This window comes from Phalacrocorax aristotelis, chromosome 2 (assembly GCF_949628215.1).
Source record: "Phalacrocorax aristotelis chromosome 2, bGulAri2.1, whole genome shotgun sequence".
Classification (NCBI taxonomy): domain Eukaryota; kingdom Metazoa; phylum Chordata; class Aves; order Suliformes; family Phalacrocoracidae; genus Phalacrocorax; species Phalacrocorax aristotelis.
Window position 1 is genome coordinate 61,003,170 of NC_134277.1, and position 17,919 is coordinate 61,021,088.

General features: G+C 41.7%; 1 protein-coding gene across 1 annotated transcript in view; it reads left to right on the forward strand.

Annotated features, from left to right (window-relative positions):
- The first annotated feature begins 47 nt into the window (after positions 1-47).
- RAMP3 (receptor activity modifying protein 3) overlaps positions 48-17,919 on the forward strand; it is a 96,612-nt gene continuing 78,740 nt past the window's right edge. The window contains exon 1 of the mRNA XM_075083789.1: positions 48-138. The gene's annotated coding sequence lies outside the window, so the exon portion shown is untranslated. The remainder of the gene's footprint in view (positions 139-17,919) is intronic.

Here is a 17,919-nt window from a genome sequence, read left to right on the forward strand (position 1 = left end):
CCCTTCCGCCGCGGCTCCGACGCGCAAGGCCCGGTCTTGTGTCACGGGGGCGAGAAACGCGGCGCTGGCGGCCCCCTAGCAGCAACCACGGCGCCGCTTCGAGCAGCGTGAGGCGGGCGCGACCAGCCAAAGCACCAGGTAGGCGCCCCTCCGTGCGTAAAATTAGACGCCTACTCTGAGGTGCCTCTCCCCCATTGGCCGCCCGAGAGCCACCAACCGCCGGCTGCCACGCGTTTCAGGCGCAGTCGCCCTGGGAGAGGGGGGAGGTGGCGTGGCGGGAGGGAGGCGGTGCTCCCACCCCCGCCCCTAAGGGCGAGGAGCCACATAGCCGTTCGGGATTGGCGGGCTGTCGCCACTGGGCGGGAAGAAGGCGGGGCGGTGCCAGTGGGCGGTGGCAGCCTGTGAGGACGCGCCGCGTGCGCCGGGGGCGGGGCTTCCCCCGCGCTGGGGTGTGGCGTGGCGTTGGTGTGCCGTTGGAGGCGGGGGCAGGGCAGGGGCAGGGCAGGGGCAGGGCAGGGCAGGGCAGGGATCTTCCGTTAGGCGCCCGGTGAGGGAGCTGGGGGCGGGTTTGGGGCTCCCGGTGGCGGAGGCCACGAAGTTGCCATTTACCTGAGCTGATTGACCGTGCCGTTGTGCTTGGGGGCTCCCATAGGGCTCCCGGGCTCCCGTAGGGCTCCGGGGGATGGGGTGCAGCCAGTCCGTCTGTAACGCCGTAATTAACGACTGTACGCAGAGGTGCCACAGGCCTTGGGCAGAGGAAGGGTGTGCACTGCCGCCCGTTTGAACGTCTTAGGGTTAAATGTTTGTATTTCCAAAAAGCAGTTGTGAAATTGGAGTCGTTTATCTAGGTTATAAGACAGCATTAATTCTCTGTGTCACGATTTTTCGAGTGTATCTACGTCCTATTCATCAACAGACCCACAAACATAGTGGGACTTGTGTTGGTTGATCTTCCCCTTTCCCTTCACTGACATAGCTATAGCACTTCTCTTTTTTAGGGTAATTATAGCATTTCTCTCTTCTGCTTACTGATGGTGACTGTGGAGAGATATATCAGCATAATTTCTAGCGATTGTTCAAATGCTTATCTGGTTAACATCTAAGATCTAATAAGACAGTCCTAAAAACTGGGCTTTTGTTGCTCAAATTGCCAGTTTGGCCACATGCTTGGACAAATCACAGCTGTTCATAGGTCCATGAAACAATTATTTTGTTTTTAACAAAATTTCTGACCCTTGAATAGATAGTTTGTAAGCATGAAGCACCATTAAATTCAGTACATGGTAGTCATACTCTGAAGTGGTAGCAGTAGCTAGTCATAAGCAAATATTTTTGAGACCTTGAAATGCAAGCTTAAAGTATGAAAATCATGATTTTCAGGGACTGAGAAGGCATTGTGTTGCTCTGAAAGACTATTGATGCATCTAGATTGCTGTTTGGCATTTGTCAGTTGTCCATAGCAAATAGGCTGGAAAAAATTCATTTAAAACCTGCCTTGTTCTACATTGCTAAGTAACAGGATGGGAGTCTGTGCCTTCCCTCAACTCAGCTGCAAAACAAATTATTTTGAAAATACAGTGTCTGATACAGTAGCAATTTTTCAACTTGTCTGCATACCACTACAATCAAGTGAGACCTGATCTGAACCACATTAAAGCTGTCTTGACCCTCTCAAGATCTTGATCCTGGTCCTGTCTGGTTTTGATATCAGTATAAAAAACCCAGAACTTGTTTTGATGATTAGTGTGGTTAACATAGATATTCAGTAATTTGATGATAGCACACAATCAGATTGGACGCTCAGTGTTCTGAATGGGAAAAATTAAGAGTACAGAGAGTTTTTATTTAGAGTCTGTTCCCTGTTTAGTTAACACAACCCTTGATTTAAATATCGTGTTGGTGTGTGAAATATTTACTGCCTTCGTCATCAGAATTTATAAGAGAAATAGCAGCTATTGTAATCCATTTTATTCTGATTTAGGTTGGAGAATATCCACCTGACAGTGACCTGTCAGGGCAGAGGAGTTCTGTCAGGCTCAGTACTTCATGACTGACATTGTCTAGGCCATTGGAAAACAGTTTAAAAAAGCTTGCAGAAAAAAAAAGGCATGTAAAATGGGGAAGTGATGTGAGTATTGCTTTTGTCTGTTTGAAATACAGGATTAAATACCTTTTGTGATGGCTAAATTTATGGTCACTGGGTTTTAAGTCTACACAAGTTAACCACATTGAAAACTGAGATCAGTAGATTTGCTAGGCAAAGGTGTCAAGCACCAGCATCCAGCTAGACAGTGAAAAGGAAGCGCAAATAGTAGAAATAGAAGGGGGTGTGTGTGTGTTTATTATTTGTTTGAACTGCAGGAGGAAAGCCCACAAGTCAGAACCCCTGTAATCCCTGTTCAGCCTGATCAACTAACTGAGAGGTTTGCCACATTGTGGGTTCATTGTGTGGGTAGTTACAGTATTGGTAGCCCAGATCTTAGGCACATCCCACTAGACAAACAGGGCCTTGGCAAAGGACTATAGTCTGGTCTGTCTTCAAACCAACAGGGCCGTGTCTGTTTTCCTAGTTTGGAGTAAGACAAGATAGCACAGTGAGTCATAAATAGTACAACAATTGGAAGTGTAATTCATTGTTGACCAGCTGGGGTGTAAGCCTTATGCAATGGTGAGATACACTGGGCACTGGAAGGAGTATGCCAGCTGTGCAGCTTTTCCAAGAGATTCCTTCCTGCTCTCTAAAGGCTTGCTTACCTGTGGAGGTGATCATATGAAGCTGAAAATCCTCAGAACTAAGTACTACTGGTAAGAGCACTGCTGCCTTTTGCCAAGTACTCATTCTTTATGTTAGTTAATAATAGGAAAACCCTCCTCTTTACCAGGAGGGTCTCTAGTCAGAAGGTAGGTGGAACAGAGCCTAGAACAGATAACTAAGTACAGGGTCATCTAGACATTAGATGCATGGAAAAGTGAATGGTACAGGTCCCTTGTAGGATGTCTCATGAGAAATCGGCTATACTTACAAGTCATTTCTGCCCCATACATACTAGAGAGCAAACAAGCACTGAAAGTATGAGACCTCACAGAGCACACTTTGGTTATTTGAAAATGGATTTTGCGCATACTGTGTTTTCATATCCTTTTAAGCTGTTAGCATCACCCTTGAGTGACTTGCATCCTTAGGAACAACCATACTATCAATACTCCTTAAATACGCGTTTCCTCAGGAACATTCAGTAAGTGAGAAGATCATGGAACAGCTCCTCCTAGAAGCTATGGTAAAGCACATGGAGGACAGGGAGGTGATCTGAGGCAGCCAACATGGCTTCACCAAGGCAAGTCCTGCCTGCCCAACCTAATAGCTTTCTGTGATCGAGTGACTACATCAGTGGACAAGGGAAGAGAAATGGATGTCATCGATCTGGACTTCTGTAAGCCTTTGATATTGTCCCCCACAGCATCCTTCTCTCTAAGCTGGGGAGATATGGATTTGGTGGGTGGACTGTTTGGTGGATAAGGAATTAGTTGGATGGTCACATCCAGAGGGTAGTGGTCAATGGCTCAATGTCCAGATGGAGACCAGTGACGAGTGGTGTACCTCAGGGGTCCATACTGGGACCAGTGCTGTTTAACATTTTCATCAATGACATAGATAGCAGGATCGTGCACACCCTCAGCAAGTTTGTAGACAACACCAAGCTGAGCTGAGCACTTGACATGCCAGAAGGACAGGATGTCATCCAGAGAGACCTAGACAAGCTGCAGGAGTGGGCCCATGTGAAGACCTCATGAAGTTTGACGAGGGCAGGTGCAGGGTCCTGCACCTGGGTCTGGGCAATCCCCAACATCACTACAGACTGGGGGATGAAGGGATTGAGAGCAGCCCTGTGGAGAAGGACTTGGGGGTACTGGTGGACGAAAAGCTGGACATGAGCCATCAATGTGTGCTTGCAGCCCAGAAAGCCAATTGCCTCCTGGGCTGCATCAAAATCAGCGTGGCCAGCAGGTTCAGGGAAGTGATTCTGCCCCTATACTCCACTCTGGTGAGACCCCACCTGGGGTACTGCATCCAGCTCTGGAGGCCTCAGCACAGGAAGGACATGGACCTGTTGGAGCGGGTCCGGACGAGGGCCACAAAAATGATCTGAGGGGCTGGAGCACCTTTCCTACAAAGAAAGGCTGAGAGAGTTGGGGTTGTTCAGCCTGGAGAAGAGAAGGCTGCAGGGAGACCTTATTGCAGCCTTCCAGTACTTAAAGGGGGACTACAGGAAGGATGGGGGCAATCTTTTTAGCAGGGCCTGTTGTGGCAGGTTAAGGGGTAATGGTTTTAAACTAAAGGAGGGTAGATTTAGACTGGATATAAGGAAGACATTTTTTACAGTGAGGGTGGTGAAGTGCTGGAATGGGTTGCCCAGGGAGACAGTGGAGTCCCCATCCCTAGAGACATTCAAGGTCAGGTTGGATGGGGCTCTGAGCAACCGGATCTAGTTGAAGATGTCCCTGCTTACTGCTGGGAGGTTGGACTAGATAACATCTAAAGGTCCTTTCCAACCCAAACATTCTATGATTCTATGATTCTAAGTTTATTTCCTGTTGGTTTAAGTTGTCAATGCCTACCTTAAATTCTCCACAGGTTGCACCTGTGTTTTCCAGCACCATTATGTGGTGGTGGACTGTGGAAATACCTCTTTGTATCATACTGTCACTTTTTCCTTCAAGAGGTGGCCTAGACACTAGTCATCTTCTGTACATTATTCTGCAAATTCTGTGGGGTACAGTGGTTAATCTTAGAAGAGCCATATTCTGCAGTAAATTTCAAAGAGGAAAAGCCACTATTCTTTCACAAAAGTCATGAAAATTGCAAGGTATGCCAAAATAAACTACATTGGTCTAACTTCTGCTATTAAATTATATTACAGTCTCAAAAGTAGATTTGAACCTACTTGGCCTTTCACAGCCTGATGATACTGAGTGGCTACTAGTGAGGATACTGAGCAATTATAATGATATAATGGCTAAGTGATAGCTGCTTTAATTTATTGTAATCCTTTTTATCACAGAGTGATACTGACTAGGTGTTGACTGATATTGTCTGAATAGAGGTGCAACAAATTAACTTACTATTTTTAAACATGAATTTTGTGTCTGGGTGTTATAGTAAATTGCTGATGGTTCTTAAGGGATTGGAAATTCTTTTTAATAGGATGTGTGCAGCCACAGCACCACGCCAGTTATGTAAGGTGTTGGACCATGATGCACCACACATTTTCAGTAGGAATGTGTGACAGAGTGCTTTTTCCTTCTGTGATTTTTTTTTTTTATAGAGTGTTTGTTCCATACAGCATGGCTGATGGTGTTCTTGATGCCACCCACTGGCAATCTGAAATGTGGCTGAAATGCTAATACACACTTGACATCGCAGCACGTGCACAGTTCTGAATTGTTTTGAAGGAATGCTCTCAAAATTTGTTTTCTAAAAAAAATTCAGTTGTTTTTCACACAAAAAAACACACAAAACCTCTCTTTTCTGTGATCTGCCAGTTTTAAACAGTGTCACACAAGTGTTGTGAATAATTTTTCTGGTAGTTTTCTTGTGAACTTCAGTTATCTTTTTTGCATAATAGCTAAACTTTCACAGCAAATGATGCTGAGTTGCCTGGCACATAACCTTCATGTAAATCACTTCAGTAACTCTCAGAACAATGCTAAATACCCATCCTGTTTTGCATTTCATCTAAATCTAGACACAATTTAGAGAAAGAGAAAACACTTGTAGAACTCGTTGGTTTTGGTCAGTGGTTGATTCATGTATTACGATGCTTATTTTAAAATACCTTGCAATAATTTTCAGTCATCATTATATAAACTTGATAAAAAGTTTGATGTGAAAATGTTCCACTTTAATACTACCAAATTCTTGCAAGTAATGAAATAGGGTAAGTGACAGTAAGATAAATACTATTAATTCTGTTATTGCACTCTTTTTTTGCTGGAATAATTTTGAGTGTCTGTCTGGATGACTTATTTTCTCCAGGTTTTCTTATGAAATTTTTTTTCCTCTCTCTTTTTTGTGTTTGTGGGGTTTTTGTTGTTGTTGTTGTTTGGTTTTGGCTGTTTTTTAATGGACTTGCAGTTAGTTCTTGGATATCTGTGCTATATTAAATGAGTTCATACCTAATATCATTTGATGTGCTCAGCTCAAAGAAACTTTTACAGTCTAAGTTTAGCATCTTTCATGATAAAATACTGGGTCGTTTCATCTGGAAGTGGAAACTTTTTAAGAATGGTGTACCATCTCCTCTAATTAGAAGGGGAATATACTGATAGATAATATTCAGTCCTCATTTCAGAAGCAAATGATACAAATGAGTAAGTTTGCAGATGACACCAAGTTGGGTGGAAGTGTTGATCTGCTGGAAGGTAGCAAGGTGCTACAGAGGCATCTGGACAGCCTGGATCAATGGGCCAAGGCCTACTATATGAGGTTCAAAAATCCTAAGTGCTGGGTCTGCACTTGGGTCACAACAACCCCATGCAACACTACAGGCTTGGGGAAGAGTGGCTGGACAGCTGCCTGGAGGAAAAGGACCTGGTGCTGATCGACAGCCAGCTGAACATGAGCCAGCAGTGTGTCCAGGTGGCCAAGAAGGCCAATGGCATCCTGGCTTGTGTCAGGAATAGTGTGGCCAGCAGGAGTAGGGAAGTGATTGTGCCCTGTACTTGGCACTGGTGAGGCCGCACCTCAAATACTGTGTTCAGTTTTGGGCCCCTCACTACAAGAAGGAAACTGAGGTGCTGGAGCGTGTCCAGAGAAGGGCAATGAAGCTAGTGAAGGGTCTGGAGAGCAAGTCTTATGATGAGCAGCTGAGGGAATTGGGGTTGTTTAGCCTGGAGAAGAGGAGGCTGAGGGGAGACCTTATTGCTCTCTACAACTACCAGAAAGGGGGTTGTAGTGAGGTGGTTGTCAGTCTCTTCTCCCAAATGACTAGTGATAGGACTAGAGGAAATGGCCTTGAGTTACATCAGGGGAGGTTTAGATTGGATATTGGGAAAAATTTCTTTACCGATGGGTTATCCAGCATTGGAACAGGCTGCCCAGAGAAGTGGTGCGGTCACCATCCCCGGAGGTATTTAAAAGACGTTTAGGTGTGGTACTTAGGGACATGGTTTAGTGGTGGACTTGGCAGTGTTAGGGTAATGGTTGGACTCGGTAATCTTAATGGTCTTTTCCAACCTAAATGATTCTGTTGTTCTATGATTCTATTATAAATATTGCTAAATTAGCATAAGTAAACTGTCTACCTTCACTTCTTATACTGATGTCATTAAAAAATTTGATCTAGGGCTTCAAAAACATTTGAAAATTTAAAACAACTGCTGATAAAATTCTTTTAGCTGACTTCACCCACTATGGACTGCAGTGTCTAATGTGTAAAGTCATAGAACCATAGCATGGTTCGGGTTGGAAGGGAACTTTAAAGATCATCTAGTCCAACCCACCTGCCAGGGGAAGGAACATCTTCAACTAGATCAGGTTGTTCAGAGCCCCATTCAACCTGAACTTGAACACTTCCAGGTATGGGGACTCTTCCTGCTGGCCATGCTGATTTTGATGCAGCCCAGGAGACAATTGGCTTTCTGGGCTGCAAGCGCACATTGATGGCTCATGTCCAGCTTTTCGTCCACCAGTACCCCCAAGTCCTTCTCCGCAGGGCTGCTCTCAATCCCTTCATCCCCCAGTCTGTAGTGATGTTGGGGATTGCCCAGACCCAGGTGCAGGACCCTGCACCTGCCCTTGTCAAACTTCATGAGGTTCACATGAGCCCACTCCTCCAGCCTGTCAGGGTCCCTCTGGATGGTATCCCTTCCACCAAGTGTATCAAGTGTATTTGGACACTCCCTGCTATTGGGATTTGGCAACGTTTGTGATAATAAGGTAAAGAGCGCCCAGGCAAGGGAATGTGATTGCCTACTCTAGTAAACTGTTAGATGCTTGCTGGCACAATGCTGGCCTAATGCTGGCCTGTGCCAAGTAGAGCACTTTGAAGGACTTTGAGCATTCTTCTGGAGCTGGCATGATCCTGGGAGCAGTTTGTGTGCAGCCAGCTGGAGAATGAGAGAATTTATTAGCATAGACACAAGCACTTCCATGTTGGTTGGCCTGAGTGGCTAAGAATATCCCAGACATGTCAAATTTACTGATATAGATGTGGCATTTCAATGATTTGTTAACTGGTGCCAAGAATAGCAGAGAACGTGTGTGAAAACACATACTTATTGACGTAAGTGGCCTAAATGCTGTCCCTTACATTATTTTTCTTCATAGTTCTATATTGTAAGAAGCAACAGGTAGTGGATCAGAAGAGGTTTCTTCAGGTGTCTGTGAAGTTACAAGGCTCCTAAATTTGGATGACCATGAATCCAATACAACTCTCTAAGTGTAGTATGTATCTAAACTGTAGTTTATAACAATTTTTTCAGCTGAAATATATACATATAGATCACTTCCCTGCAGTTTAATGGTAAATGAATATGGAATAAACATTAGAACTTAGTATAGTGGGAAAAATTGTATAAGTTTGGTATCTCTTGTAATGTCCTCATGGGTCTGTATCCGTGGTTGCCATATGGCTATGTCATTTGGTCTTGAAATGCACCACAAATCTCAGCTCACCAAATTTATCTGGCTAGACTGGAGAGTTTTATTTCCCTTATGCTCTGATTGGTCTGGAGAAATGCACTTGTCATGTCTCCAGATATCCCATTACTTCCCTGAACACCCTTGTGGTGGCCCCAAAGGGTTCTAGCTGTCCCTCAGAAAATACCCTGCAAGGTACCAGAGCTCAAAATACCCCTCCTGGTAAGTAGTTGCTTGACTGTTGCTTTTTTTTTGCTTCCTTTCCTTCCTGACTGGTGACTGGAAAGTGTGCAGTTTGTCCTTGCAGCCCCAGTGACTGTCATGGTAAAGAGAACACTTCTGCATAACTTTTTCCTTCCTTGCCATTGGGACTTCTTTCTCCTGGGGTCCCCTGTGGTGGAGGGGAGACACCCATTCAGCTGGAGCCCCAGGGGGTTATAAAATTTTCAGCCAAAGCTAAGAGCTGAAGTCAGGGGCCAAGAGACGAGCTAGCTGAGGGGATGGTATCATCTCATGGGGAAAGGAAAAGGCAAGAATCACTTCACGCCTTGCAAAGAGGAATCAGCACTGCCTCTGCACAGCATCCGGATAGTAGGTGAAAGGCATACAGTGGCTGGGGAAGAGGATGCTAAGAAGGCACCTTTTGGGCTCTCTCCTGAGAGAAAATGAAGTGATACATTAGCCTAAGGCAGCCCAGGTGCAGTAGTGTGGGAAAGGCTGGGCAGCATGGGAAAAGAGGTCCACTGCTTCCCCAGTGACCCCACTGTGATGGGACTCCTGGTTCATTTAGGGGGCAGGGCAGGTAGCAATACAGGAGCTTCACTGTTTCCTGAAGCTCTAGAGGCAAAGTGGGCTGATTTTCAGATGATTGTATGTGTGTAAGTCCTCTTTCTTTCCATTACCCAAGTAACAGAGTGCTGTAGCCAGGATCTCCCATACCTCAGATGAGGAGATGAGCAACACTGGCGGTTTGCTTCATGATCCTTCTGCTGGCAAAATGGAGTGAGGGGAGAAATCGAAATCTTATTTCAGGGCAACCCAATCCCTGCAGCCTGTACCTCAGCCAGCCAAAGGTGCCGTGTGCTTACAGGGGGGACATTGTAATACAGCTTGCTAAGCTTTATAATACTAGTGGATGTTTATGTTAAAACTTGACTTGCAACATCTTTCATATGATTGTGATTAATAACCTGGCATGATGACCATGAAGACTACTGGGTACAAGTGACTTGTGTCTGTAGCTGAAGCTGCTTTCAGAGGAAGCAGGAATACCAGCAGGGGGAAGTCATATGCCGTTAAAAAAATAACGGAACAGCGGGCTACTCTCTGCTAGCTATAAAGCAGGGATGATGCTGAAGCATTCCTTTGGAAATTCCTGGACAAACTGTAGTTAGGAAAGAATATCCCATGGCTCATTTTGATTTCTGTTTTGCTCTTGTGAATACTTGTCTTTTCTTGCTCATTGTGTCCCTAGGATATTTCTTTCATCAAAAATGTCTGATGATAGTTCATCAGACAAAACATTCTCAAGGTCATAGTGATGTTTCTTATGTCACCTGTAAGCATTTCAGGGACTAACGAAGCGTTGTACAGTACTCAGAAAAGAGTCGTGTTTCCTTAGCAGTAAGAATATCTTTATTAGACTGGTTGGAGTTTTATGACAGGGTAAAGGAGCTGCTTAGTCTTTTTTAGATCATTAATTGCTCTATCTTTAAATTCAACTTTATGACATGATCTTATGCTGAAATTCAACCTGATTTTTTGTTGTCTGGACTATGTAATTCTCTGCATTCTCATCCAAAATGAGGAGAATGTTAGGGATCCAGGAGGTCTTGTTGGCTAACATCCAGGAAGAACTTCAAAAGGTGGAATGCATTTAGGAAGCATTAATTTTTCTTCTTGAGGATCCTGAGGAAAAAATGAACAAAACCTAGAGAATTTCAAAGAAATTGCAGCACCATGCATGACACCCTGTTGTGTACAAAGGAGAATGCTTAAGATTTCCCAGAAGCTTTCTGTGCTCCTGGTGTTTAGTTTTGACCTGAGTCATTGCCAAGAAACCCAGAGAAATCTACTTACAACAGCAGTACTAGCAGCTGGCTCAGGGTGGGTTAAGGTGGAAAACAGGCTTGCCTTTAGTGGAACCAGACCACCTCTTATGAAGGGGGAAGCTGCCGTTGTGCTCTATGTAAAATCTTCCCCTATACTCTCTGGGTAGAAGCCTCACCAGCCCAGCTAGGATTATGCTAGCAGAGCTTCTGGTTTGAGCTCAGGAAATTCACACAGTGGTTGTTGTTGATGATGATGATGATGTTATTAAAACCTCACTACCCTGTTTTGTTGTCTGGAGCCCTGTAGCCAGGAGCAAGTAGTTCTGCAATGGAAGTTTCTTGGCAAGGCTTATTAGAGTGTCAAACAGAGCATCACCACTTTTGGCAGGCAACAAATGCAGAAGTGATGACTGCAGCAGTAGTGTAGGTATAGTATTAAGCAGCACTGCAGAGGACCAAATAATCATGGCCACAAACAGGAACCAGACCCTAGTGAATCTATCACGTTTGAAACGTATGCCTTCCAAATGTCATGGCTGTCCCAGTGTTTGTAACTGTAGCATGTCAGTTATGACTGTGAGCTTGCCCAGCTACTTTTCATGATTCAGTTAAGCATAACTTTGCCTTTTTTTCAGGCGAAGCCTGTGTGATTGCATCAAGGCAGTTTGTATATCAGTCCAAAATTTTTGCTGTGGCTTAGCTGTCAAACAGGGAAAGAAGTATTTTCTCTAAAGCAATCTAATTTATTCTTCACAGGTTTAAATTGCCTGATTCTTTCTTGGCTTTCAAAGTGAGAAAATTATCTATTTTCTTCATTGTGGTTATCATGTAATTAGGTTGAGAATTCAGTATTTAAAACAAATTATCTTTTGGTGGGTCAGGTAGTGAAATTTGTGAGTGTAATAAGCATTGAACTCTTCCTCTTTGATTGTTATAAAAGCCATACCAAGCAGTATTAAGAATCTTTCTTTGTTAAAAATGTTACTCAGAGAGAGCTTCCATTGTATCTATCTCCTCTGTTTAAGACAACATATTTCCTCTTGGATTCCTCCCAGAGGATGAGGTCTTGAAATATGTGAGGTATCATTTAAATTTGTTCTTTTATCAGATACAAAACTAGTAAAGCTCTCAGTCTTTTCTCACTGTTTGTTATTGTCTAATAATTTCAATTTCTTGTGACTGCTGTTCATCAGTTTTTACAGAAACTGGCACTTCTCTGTTCAGGACAATGTTAAGTTATCATTTAGATGATTATTAAGCAAACACTCTGCTCCGTACTTCTGAGGAAAGGGTGTTTTTTCCTCAGAACTCCATCTGTAAATGCATGGGTGTTTCATTGTAATCCAGTAACTTATTTCTGTAATGTCTCTTTTTTTTTTTTAATTTTAGTTTGTTTCTAAATGTTCCAGAACACTGTCATGTGCTACCTTCTTTCTTCCATTTTTCCTGGTTATTACTAATTTATTTTATATGTTTGATTTGAAAATGGTATTGAATGCTCAGCAGGTTATTCCAAACACTTTGGTAAGAGAAATTGCACAATCTGTCTTAGAAAAAAAGAAGTAATCATCTTTTTGTTTTTTTTCTCCCTGAGAAATTGACAGGATGCCTGGCTTTGCTTTTTTTTATGGTAGACATTTTTATATTTGCTCACAACCCTTGTTGTGCTGCCTGGTTCTTCAGTAACACCTGCCTGATCAATAACTGCAGATGCCTCCTGAATGCCTTTCCTCCTTGTGCAGTGCCTCCTTGTGCACCCGAAGCCCTTCCAGGTCATGGGCTACCTTGCTCTGATGGCTTCTTCAATAACTTCCTTTCTGTGCTTCCTGAAGATGGTTGTGACTCTACGTCACACCACTCAGTCCTCAGTGTCTGCTGCTGTCATGTGAGGCTTGGGGTGGGAGACTGATTATACCAGATGTTGCAGGAGCAAATGTAACTTCATCTTTCCTTTCCTCCAGAAGACAATGCAGATGAAATTACATATTGGGTGCTAATGACTGTTGATATTTGCTTTTGTAGGATGGAGGGTCTGGGACAGGGGCCTAGGTGAAGACTTGCATATGTAACAGTGCCCAAAAAAGAGCTGGATTATTGAAATGGGAAAAGCAGTGAGGTGTTTGATAGTTTTTGCTCTAAGCCTGTATTCATTCTTAGAGGTATTTTGCTGCCTTACCCTCTGGCTTGTAGTGACTTGGATGAGGTGCAACTTAACATACACAGCACACAACAGTGCAGCTTTTTCTTTGCCATATGCTATCACTTGAATCCTTTTCACATAGTTCCTAAACTATCTGAAGAAATTATTACAGTAATTTATTTTTAAAAAGGAAAATAATACAAATTTGCAAAAACACAGTTCCTGGAAGCAATTTATTTGTTTTAATTTCAAATTCTCAAAAAATATATATTTTTACAGACTCTTAAAATTACTTATCATTTAACATGTAATAGCAGTAAAAATAGGAACCAAATAACTGAAAGAATTAGACTTTTGTTTTAAAAAATCACAAACCAAGTGTGAGTATTAATTCAGAAGACAACATGTCAAAATTGCCGTGACATGACAGCAAACTGAATTTTCTGCTAAAATGCCAAACTGTCCTCTGAAAAAGTTGTAAATACAAGGTCAACTTCAGAAAAGAGTCTGTGTTTATGAATTTCTTATCAAAACTGTGTGCACTACAAGCGTTGCAGTATTTTCTTATGAAAGCTTGGGAGGATTCCTCTGCTTGGTGTTCTGCCTACATTACAGAATATTAATCTACTTGACAAGATATTTTTACTCTGAATCTGTTTATCACAAAATTTGGTATTTTAATTTTTCTTTGGTATTTGTGTTACAGAATATTGATTCAGAGCTTCAACTTGGTGAATATATGAAATGAAATCAAAATCAAAGTACCACTCCATAACTTTCTGTCAGTTTAAGAAAGCAAGGCTAGCAACTGTTATCAGTAAGGACTGATTATTTTTGGTAAGTATCTGACCAAAATCTTATCTTGTGCTGCAGCACCTAATCTGAAGTTCACACTGATCTACCTTTACTGGCTGCAGTGCCTTGTGCTAGGTCTTTTCATTGCTGACAGTGTCTCCCGCTGCACTGCAAAACCTCCTTCAGTCTGCTACAGGCATTTGTAACCCAAGGAGGTCTGGCTTTTGGGAGCACTGAGTAGAGTTTGCTGGCTTTGGCTAGTCAGTGTGAATTACAGAGGTTATTGGATGATCCCAAACTACAAGTGTGCAACAGCAGTCTGACTGAACAGCTAAGGGTCCTTTTCTAATTAGCTAATTGTTTTCATTTGGCTCATGAGTCAAGCAGAGATGGTCTGTGTGCAATGCAAATGTTGATCTGTTGGCTAAAGCTGGTCAAACCCCAGGGCTAAAGTGTCTGTCAATGCTCAACTAGCTAATAATATGAGAATATGGAACAATAACAAATAAGTTAGTTCATTATTTAATACTATGTATTGGTTGACCCTATGAAGCTGTTGTTTGATTGTCTTTATCTAGAAATAAGAATTATCTAGAACAAAATATAAACTAAAAAAATTCTGATTGTTGTGAAGTAAAACACTAATCTCAATTATAAATTGAAGAGATCAAGATGGGAATTGGTATTGCATGGATAAAATCCTATGTCTGAAATGGAAATAGAAGATACCCCTTTAAAAGAATGAATAAAATAAGATTAATGTACTTCAGTGTCCAGAATGAGAGAAAATTTGGGAAAGCTGTAGAGAAACACTGCAGAGTATGAAAATAGTTCTACAGAAAAGCTGAATTTTGGGAATGGTTAATAACAGAAAATGAGAACTAAAATGACTTTCAAGAAATTTTGCTTGTATAGGCAGGGATGTATTTAAGAAAAACCTAACAAATTGAAACTGTGGAAGACAACACTGTCTTGGAGACATTCAGAGAGAGTGTATCTCTTAACCTAGTCCATAAGATGAATTACCAGTCCCTGATGAGATTGCCCCATGTTCTCAAAGTTCTAATTACCACTGTTTTGGCTTGTACTTTTGGGTCAGAAGCCATCTTCTCTTCCATTCAATAGGTACCATCATGTCATTGAGCTGTAGGAATCCTGTGACTATCAACTGCAAGGACCAGTGTTTCCCCTGCACATCCTTAGGTCACAGGCCTAAGAATTAACTTCTGTTTGAATAAATCACCTTACTCTACACTTGCCTTTAGAGCAGCAGCCAACCAAGTGTTTGTAGCCAATAATCCTTTGGAATGTTTTTGGCCATTGATTTAGTTCTTATCAGACAGGAGCTTTGGGAAGCAATTATTTTCCACAAAAAAACCATGTCAGGATAACTCATGGCTCCTACTGAAACATCATTTACCAGAACTGTAGGTAAGACATAGTCTGTTTGATGTTCAGTTAGATGTTCAGTACTTCCTTTGGGGCAAACCCTTCAAAAGGGTTACAAAGGTAGATTAGAAGTCCGAATTCCCTCTCTTCTACCACCAACTAAAGCTGAATAACAAAACATGCACTACTGTAGTCCAAAAATCCCTTTATTTATAGCAAATCAGAACCAGACTCCTTGAACTGTGGGATATATTTTTTTTTCTAATTAGCACTGCATTTTTTCTGAGATGCTTTTGTTTTCTTATGCTTTAAAGGGTCAGCTAATGTATATTTCTCCTATTTATATTTCCAAGCACAGACTTGCTGTTGCAGTTTGTTGTATATTATATGCTTGAAAGCTGTGTCATTCCTGTTGTGATTCTAGCTTTTGTAGGAGTAAAAGCACTAAGAGATGCCTCTTCTCAGTCTTCTGCTTTCCACCAAAATCAAGGCAGAAGTTGTGCTGAAATCTCAAATTCTTGAATAATTACATTAGCTAGCTTACATCCATTTTCCTCATACATGTACAGTTTTTTGAACAAAGAGTCATAGTATTGCCATGAGTGTACCATCCCCGCAATCCAGAGCTGCTGTCCCAGCCAATATGAGCATACCCAAGCTCACTGGTTTCAGTAGCAGCCTTGGCAGAGCTGTTGAGAAGCTACCAGTGTTTACTAGGCTTCTACAATTTGTTCTGACCCAGCTTCACTACCATGCAGCTTAAAGCTACTGGAAGTACAAGCAAGTTTGAATTTTCCTCTGAAAGCCTGAATAATCATACACTACATTTATGTGAGTGTTGCTCTGGTGATTTCCATTTCACCCTTTTCAGAGCCTCTTGTCAGTGCAGTACAGTAAGAGTGACCCTCTGTAATTCTGCAGATTTCAGCCACAGTTTGCCTGTATGTGAATCCAGGTGGTGAAACCGTTTTTATGCCTAGAAATTTTCCCATAAGAAAACATATTACTTTGTCACCTCTTTCAGTGGGTGCCAACTGCTACCAATTTGTGGTTAATCTCAGGTGGATCATAGTAGGTAAGCAAGAATTAAGGAGAGCGTGTCTAGAATGTAGTCACATGTAGCCTTGAAAGTCATAGGCATTTACACTTTGAAAAGCAATAAGGGGTCCTGAGGTGCATCCTCTCCTTTCTTTTTGCCTTGTAACCCTCTGACTATGGTTAAAAACAGTTCGTTCTTCAAAGTCCTGCCTGCCTCCTCCTGTGAGGTGCCTCGCCTGACCTGGCTTCTCTGGGAAGAGCTCATTTTTTTTGCAGATGAACCAGGAATAGAGGCAGAGTCTATCATCTGTGGTAGTATTGCAGTTAAAAACCTCCAGATGTGCCATGCCCCATTTGAACAGGACTTGCTGCTTTTAAATTCCAGAACACCCACTGAGTTCGTATTAGCATCTCAAACAGGAACATCTTTACCGAATTTGGGGTGCAGTGCAATATCAGCACCTAGTAGACAAGAGAGAAGCATGCAGAGCTGCATACATGTGCAGGCTGTAGCAAAATCAGTAATTTTCCATTTATACGTATTGTGAAGTTTACCACCTTTATGGTTTGGAACTGTGCACTATTACTTTGCATATTAACAATGCAAATCTGTAACAGGAAAGTAGTATATGAAATTTAGGCTAGAAAATGCAGATATACTTCATGTCATACCAAGGCAAGGAAGTCAGATTATTTGTGATTGGCCTATTGAAATTAATCATAATCATTAAATTATCTACCATTAAATCATTAAATTATCATTAAATTATCTACCATATCTAATCAATAAATATCTGTCTACCTCTGGAAAGTGAATCTCACTCTTGAGTATTTTTATCATTCAAATTTCTGGCTTTCATTTCCCTACTTTATCCATCTGAAGCAGCTGAAATGACACAAATGTTTTAAGAAAATGGTTTATCCTGCACTTTTTCTATCTTGTTTGGGTTTTAAAAATATTTATTATAATGGTTGAATATTTTTCCTTTCAAAATACTCAGCACAACTCTAGCTTATGCAAACAACAATACATTTAACAAGAAATAATTGGAAGTAATTCACATGTAAAAGAAGAAGGAATAATTCTGTCCAATTTGACACCATGTGGTTATAACTTGGCTTCCAGAAGAACTGTCTGAGAAAGCGTATATGCTTTATGTTTCAAAAATATCTGTACAACATATAGTGGAAGTAATTGTATTTGACCCACTATTGTAAACAATTAATAAACTCAAAATTCTGTTATGCTGACTGTATTTAAAAAGCACTGACAAGCTCTCTTTGAACTGAATTTGTCAAGCAGTTTGAATAATCAAGATTTTCTGCTAGAGCTGTTTCAACAGCTGGATAGTTAAACCAGTTAAATGAAACTGTGTCATGGTAGAATAAAGATAAAATGAACCTGAGGGAGTATATTCTGATGGTTCAATCATAACAGAAACTATTAGGAGGGCTTGAAGAATTAATTGGATAATGTAAGGAGAGCAGAAACTGACAGATATAAAAATGAGTGGTTTTTTTTTTCTTTTAGGAAAAGAACATGGTTTTAGATCATCTGTATGAGGAGGACCTATGTAACACACGACACAATTCTGTGAGGCAGTATATTTTACAGTTTGGCATTTAGTGATTAAACTATTTCAAAGTCAAAACTACTTTGAAAGAATGTGTGTGCACAGAAGGGAAATTCTTGCCGTAGTATTTACATACTCACATGGGTGGGATTTGGAGAAACAAAATGAATGCTGAAAGAGTGTCCTCCTCTGGGAGGAGTTTTGGAAAAAAAAAAAAAGCTAGTGTAAGATGATATTTGTGTCTGCAAGGCTAGGAATGTAGAGAATGGGGCTAGGAAAACAAAGGCCAATGTG